Raw genomic sequence first — 7171 nt, forward strand, 5'->3', positions numbered from 1 at the left:
CATATTCTGAAAAGAGGCAACTCTTTTTCAGAAGTGATAGTCAAAATGAGAATATGGAAATATTCCCATAGGTGGAAGTTATTCATCGAAGTTGTGTAAGATTAGGAAACTTAATGCAAGAAGAATGTTCAAAGGAAATGAACTTTTAATATGAGACTTCGGTTCCATGGAGTGGTTCTCCATTGGAATACTTTGTAATGTATGTTGACAAGTATTTGTTCCTTTGTGCATAATCATTACAAGAGGACCAATGCATATAAGTTTAGAATCTAACAGATTTAGGTAAATGGCAGGAATTTGGAAATCTTGCATTTGCGGTAAGGAATTGGGATTGTGAAATGAGAATCATTGGAATTATGTTCAATCGATCTATTTCACAGAGTAAGGATCATAGACAAACATAGTGTGCATACTTGGTGTACGACATGACTAGTGTTTAGACAACATAGTGTACATGCTTGGAGCATGGGACAACTATTGTTTTAATTCAAGTATAAAGGTGATAGTTTGAAACAGTATACAATGAATGATGGGTAATCAATATGGTGATAAATAAAAGATGTGTTATTTATATTCATAAGTTCTGGGACCATATTAGATTCGATTATTCTTGTGTTTCACTTTGCATGTTTTGACTTCCAGAATAACCATGTCGTTCTTCCTGAATGACTAAGTTATTCAAACCATCCATAGTCGGTCATATGTTGGAAGTAGATATGAATTAAGACTATCATGGGTTGGCTTATAGAGGTCTATGATGTTGGATAAAGTGGTGCTACAAGACTCATGAGTGCTCATAACTTCTGAGTATTTTTGACAACCTAAAGATTTATTGCCTTCTAGGCTTGTTAAGGGTCATACTATTGGGTTTTAAGCCTAGTACACTTAAGGAATGAGTGTTAGAATGTACCTACTAGAGACACTGTGCAACATTCAAGCCTTAAGACGACCAAAAAGGAGTTCACAGCCACAACATATAAGTTTACAACTGTAAACTCAAGGTGGTCTGTAAACTCCCCCCATAAGACTCATTCCCTTCAACTTTTCTTTCATTATTTCACTTCCACCTCAAGAAGACTTCCATTCTCTCGCAAGTATCAACGAGATTTTCATTCCTGATCTTCCAAAGGTAAGTGATTCATCCCTCTAGTTATTGACTTTCCTTCTTACTCTTGAATCACCCTTTGATTTCATCCATGGAAATCAACTTTTGGCTAGATCTTAAACTTTCACCAAGAACACCAATAACACACACTTGTTCTTAGTGGCCAAAAACTCCTCAAAGGCCCTCAAAAGTGCGAGTACTGCATCTATCATCTAGTTAGGCATGTTATCACTAGATCCTAGCCTTGAAACATCATCAAACTCGACATTAATGAGAGTTTACGGCCATGAATATCTCCCTTAGCCATAAACCATTGTAATTGCCATGTTTTGAGCCTTAAACACTTATAGACCCTTGTTAACCCTTGGAACACTTGAACATAACCCCTTCTCTTCATAACCCAAAATAGGACCATTTGGAGAGTTTACGGCCATACACTTTAAGGTGTGTCCGTAAACACCTCAACAACTACCAATAAGTTGGTTTTGCTCATCCTAATGTAGAGCAATGGTCCCTCAAGTTTCCATAGCATTCAAACACCCTCTTATGCACATTTTACCATGAGTTTACACCATGGCCGTAAACCCATGGCCGTAAACACCTAATGGTGGCCTTAAACATCCCTTAGAAATCACATCTGATTCTAACACTTGGTCCAAGTGTTTCCTAGTACCTAGGGGTATTTCCTTTCATATAGTTGCTTATAAACACTATACTCATGCCAATACTTTCCATATATGTCATTTAGGACTCGTTAGTGTCTTGGGACTTTATTCGTGGAACTTCTCATCCTTACACACATATTCGTTTGAATCACCCACATAAGGTGAGTTCATACCCCTATAATGAATCTTTTAACTGTTTTAAACGCTTTTAAGGGGGGAATACAAGTTGAACACAATGATAATTGTGTAAATGTTTGTTATAAACATTCTTCAAAAGATTTCTTATGTCTTTTATAAGTGATCAAAACATTTCAAACACTCTTTTAAAGTTATGTTACTTTATAGTTTAACAAAACTCCGTTTTAAAGTACAAGCATAACTTAGTAGTAAAATGAGTCGTTTCAATAACAGTTCAACTAAAAACTAGTAAAATATATGGAGTATAGTTTAGAGGTTCAGTTCATACTAGATAAAAGACCATACTATAAAGAGAAACATAGAGGTTGATACAATACATCAGAGAGACATACTATACACTATACATGATAATAGAACGAACATACTAAATGCTATAGCATGAGAATACTACAGGATCTAACTATACCAATAATCATTAACTCATTGTTCTAAACAAAAGGTAAAGTAAATTTGGTATACAAGATCATATAACTTTAATGTGAATTTACACGACCTAGCAATTTGTTTGCGGAAGTCGCATTTGGCCCTAGAATCTCTTGCAGGGAGAGTGTATAGTATGGGTACTATCCATCACATTATGACCTTAATAAAAAAAACATGTTTTTAAGGTAATCAGTACGTCAGGATGTCAATTTATAAGACAACTATGTACTTACATTTTCCCATTACTTTCATATTGTGACAGTTCCACTTGAAGGTTAATGCAAGTTATTTACCAGTTAAGATAGTTATAAACTAGGGGGAAACTTACATTTTACAAACGACAAACAGAACAGTCGAGTCTAGTACATTCAGTAGAAAGGGGGCCCATAATGCTAAATTTATGATTCTTTCATGTATACATCAAGGATATATATTAATCGGATCCGACAGGTAGTAGGATGTGGGCTTTCTGCTTCATTTCCTGTTCCTTGTTTGGTTGTGAGCTTAGAGCAGATACACCTAGGTATGGGCCTATAATGCTAACTATATATATATATATATATATATATTCCGTATACACTAAGTAATCTTAATGGGTACCAGGTATGGGCCTGGTCATAGAACACTAATTCAATACACCGTTTTCTAGTACAAAACATACTTTTAAAATAGAACATTTGGTAGACAAAACTAGAAACCAACCAGTAAAGGGTTTAATCCATTTTATTAAACCGGTATAAACTTAAAGGACCTTAGGTGGTTAAATCTATAATACCTTAGTTTATACATCAGGGTTATATATAATTAATACCCGATAGGTAGTTGGAGGTGTGCTTTCCACCTCAATCATGTTCCTTGTTTGGTTGTGGGCTTAGGGCAGATTCACACAATTAAAAATCTATTCGATATCAGATTATATATAGCTAGTATAAAATAAGTGATTATAGATGGAACCACTATGGTTACGATTTCTACTAAAATAAATAAAGGTTTTCTTAAAGAATCTTTTCATCAAATATAAAGGAACTATTACAGTTAACTCCATGGGTACCAAGTGAATACGCCAGGGTTATGTACGACAATGATCTAACAAACAATAGGATATGTGCTTTCCGCCTTACTTCTTGTTCCTTGTTTGGTTGTGAGCTTAGGGCAGATACACACAATCGATTATTTGCTTACTCTAGGTTTTATATAACTTGTATCTATTTATTACTCATAGAAAGGATTGCAGAGTCATTTTACTTATCTTTCATCAAAGCAGGAAATATAGGATTTGCTGGAAGATCAGGCGAACTTTTCTGAAAGAACTTACAACTTTCTACAACTTACTTACATCACTAAAAGCTTATGAAATGGGATTCAGAAGATGGAGCAATATAGCTTGTATTCTCAGGAGACCAGTAGAGAGGTACGCGCATTGGGATTCAAAAGATGGAGCAGTATAGCTTCATGTCTTATTTTGTTATTTACTTTGTAGTCTATGCTATGTGATCACATACTTTGTAAAAACTTTCCTTCCAATGAAATGGTTGTTCATTAATTTGATTACTATGATGCATGTCTTGTGATGCTAAACATGACGTCCTCCACCCATGAACATTTCAGCCGTTCCGTTTTTGGGGTGTTACGGTATTGCATTCAACCCACGCTCATTGGAATCACTTCAAGGATTTTATCACGAGTGATCATGAGACGATAATATTTTATATTCATCAAACCTAGAGATATGAGTTGTTACTATGAGCTGGTTATACATCGATTGCATGAAACCACATTGGTAACTCTATGTTACAAAACGTGCCTTTGTGTATGATTCAACAAGTTGTAGAACAAGCCATATGAGTCGAAGTTTATCCATTCATTTTACCTTCGGGATAAAAGCGATATTTGTGGTCCCCTTGATGATTTAATGATGATACAAAAAATGGAAAAAGAGAATGATTATAATCCATGTATTAGTCCATATGATATCTAGAATGGAGGTATATATGATCCCTTATCTAATGGACAAATTATTGACAAAGGTTAGAGTTCATCGACAAGGTCAGGGTTCGACAGCGGCTTTGAGAGCTACGATTGCCAGTTGGTTTTTGAAGTCATAAGTAATAATAGTTTTAGACTTATCCAAGTGGGAGACTGTTGGATTAGTGTCTAAGTCCATAACTATATTTCGTATGTACATGACCCGACTCGGCATGGTCCTTTTGGGTTGCATGGCATCAGAACATTTAGATAGACCGTTTGTGAGGAGAGGACATTTGTGACATATTAATATATTATAAGTTCTAATATATTAAGACGAAATCTTGTTATTTAATTAGTATTGATCAAGAATTAATTTGGACTTAATTTAGTGATCAAAAGAGACTATTTAAATATATGGGGATTGATTGTGTAGATCATTAATTCTTATATATGTAGGCTTATGATCCATGATTCCTTATGTTGGGTTTAACCCATGTGGTGACCCATGGATACTCCATGGAGGTTAAAACCCATGGAGCATAAGGAATTAGTAAAGTCACGGGTCACATTGTGTAACCCTAATATACACACTATATAAGGACCCTTTTAGCTCAAGAAATTGGTACTAGTGATACATATATGAGGGCTAACCGATTTGAGCTTGAGTGTCTTCTTCTCATGGTTATTCCATGTGTTGGTGATGTTGGATGAACTATTTGCGGTGTCACACATGGGGCACTAGGCTCTCAAGCTTCATGGAGTCAAGCTACATCAACAAGTTATGTATTTCTATCTAGTTTATTACCTAAGTATCAAAGATTGTATGCTAGTTAGGATAATACCTTGGAATACTTATATTTGCATGTATAATAGAGAAAACATAGATGCAAGGTATTTAGGGTTGCATGTACATTTAGGAGTGTTCGAATGCTCAAAACCTAACAACAAGATCTGAATAGATCTGGATTACGAACACTATTAGAAACAAGAGAAAACCATCAAACTCTCATATTTAACCAGACCGAAGCAAAAAGCGCCAAGGAAAGTCAACAGATTCATGAATCTTTCAACATACCACCTGACACGACAAACAGAGGTGGTTGTTTGTCGGAGATCGCATAGATCTACATCTAGATATGAAAATAAAAAAACAAATTTTGTAGATCTAAGACATGAAGAAGATGAATCCATATCCGAAGAAATCATATCTAAAATCATAAGAGCGAAGCACAAAAAATGAATCGATATGAGATGTTCAGGTGGTGGTTTGACATAGGAGGTGCTAACAGTGGCTTAACGTCGATGATAGTAATTTCTCTCCAGATCTGATACATTTTTTCCATTTAGAGAGATAAAGTGAAACAGAAGGCGGTCGGTGTTATTGGTGGTTTTTTGGCTTCTACAACGGTAACAATTCATCTAAGTAGTGGTGGAGGGGAAGAAGTGGTAGTAGAACTAGATCTAAAGGTGGTGGTTCCAAATCTGAAGTTCCGACGACATATGTAGGTGTCTTCGTATGTAATCGGAGGATGTGATATAGGAAGAGAATTCACGGCTGTGGAGTCGCCATTGGCGATGGTGGAGGTAGTGGGGCCGCCGCCGACGGTAGCGTTGTCTATGGCAATGGTGGCGGTGGTGTTCTTCATAGGTTATTGAAGAAGATGAGAGAATTACTTTTGCTCTTGAACAAGCTTTATGAGGCTTTGGCTCTCCTTCATGTCCAAAACCTTCTTCTAAGGCTAGTTATGTGTGTTTTAGCTTCATGGAGCTTTGCATGCACATAAATTTAGCAACTTTACGTGATAATTACATCCTAGGAGCCTAGATCTACAGCTTGGAGCTTTGGTTTCACAAAAAATCCTCTATATGAGAAATTCACTGATGGGACTCGAAGAGTTGCATGGTCAACTCAACGAGTTCAACCCGAATTTTGGACATGAATGGACTCAACAAGTTGTTTGGAAACTAGGCAAGTCAACTAGGGTTTTCACAATTTCTCGAGTTCTGGAAGAACTCGACGAGTCAGTGAACTGCACTCGACGAGTTGGGTCAAAATGGACTATTGACCATGACCGCTGACTTTGACTTTGACCAAGGAATTGACGAGTTGACTTCTGGGGGTATTTTTGGTAAGTTGGGAATTTATGGAAGTGGTTTTATGGTGAATATAGGTGGTGGAGTTCGTGGTTGTGATTCAAGAGTTTGACATTATCACTACAGTTTGACATTTGTGAGGTGAGTTGTCCTCACAATACTTAGGGTCGAAGGCACAAAGGCCGGCCCATTGGATCTAATATCCTAGTAGTTGATGATATGTTGAGTATGAGATAGTTACGCATGCTATCTTGCTATCCCAGTTTGGTTGATCTATAGGATATCCTGTGTTACTGTTTGATTTTCCGTATGTGCATTTAGCTGTTATATATATCGACATGTTGTGCTGCTAGCGTTGAGGTTACACTGCTTCATGCGGTGACCAACGAACCCTGGAGTATGCCAAATATGAGCTGAGGCCCGGGAGAGCATACGAGACTCAAACTGAGGACTCCTAGGAATTCTCGTTGCGAGTTTAGGGCCAGGGGATCATGCCATACTCGCACTGAGGGCTGGGCAGTAGTATTCCAGTCTTAGGACTGAAGGGGAGCAAGCCAGTCGTAAATTGTGGGCTCGAGAGAAAACCATACTTATGTTGTGGGCTTGGAAGCAAGCCAAATCTGAGATGTGGGACAGAAAGGCAAACCAGACTCACACTAAGGACTCAAGGGTAATCTAGTTTGTAGAGTTGTGGATCCATTAAATGTTGTTATTATGT

The sequence above is a fragment of the Lactuca serriola genome, chromosome 4, assembly GCF_051521515.1.
Source record: "Lactuca serriola cultivar US96UC23 chromosome 4, Lser_US96UC23_V15, whole genome shotgun sequence".
NCBI lineage: Eukaryota > Viridiplantae > Streptophyta > Magnoliopsida > Asterales > Asteraceae > Lactuca > Lactuca serriola.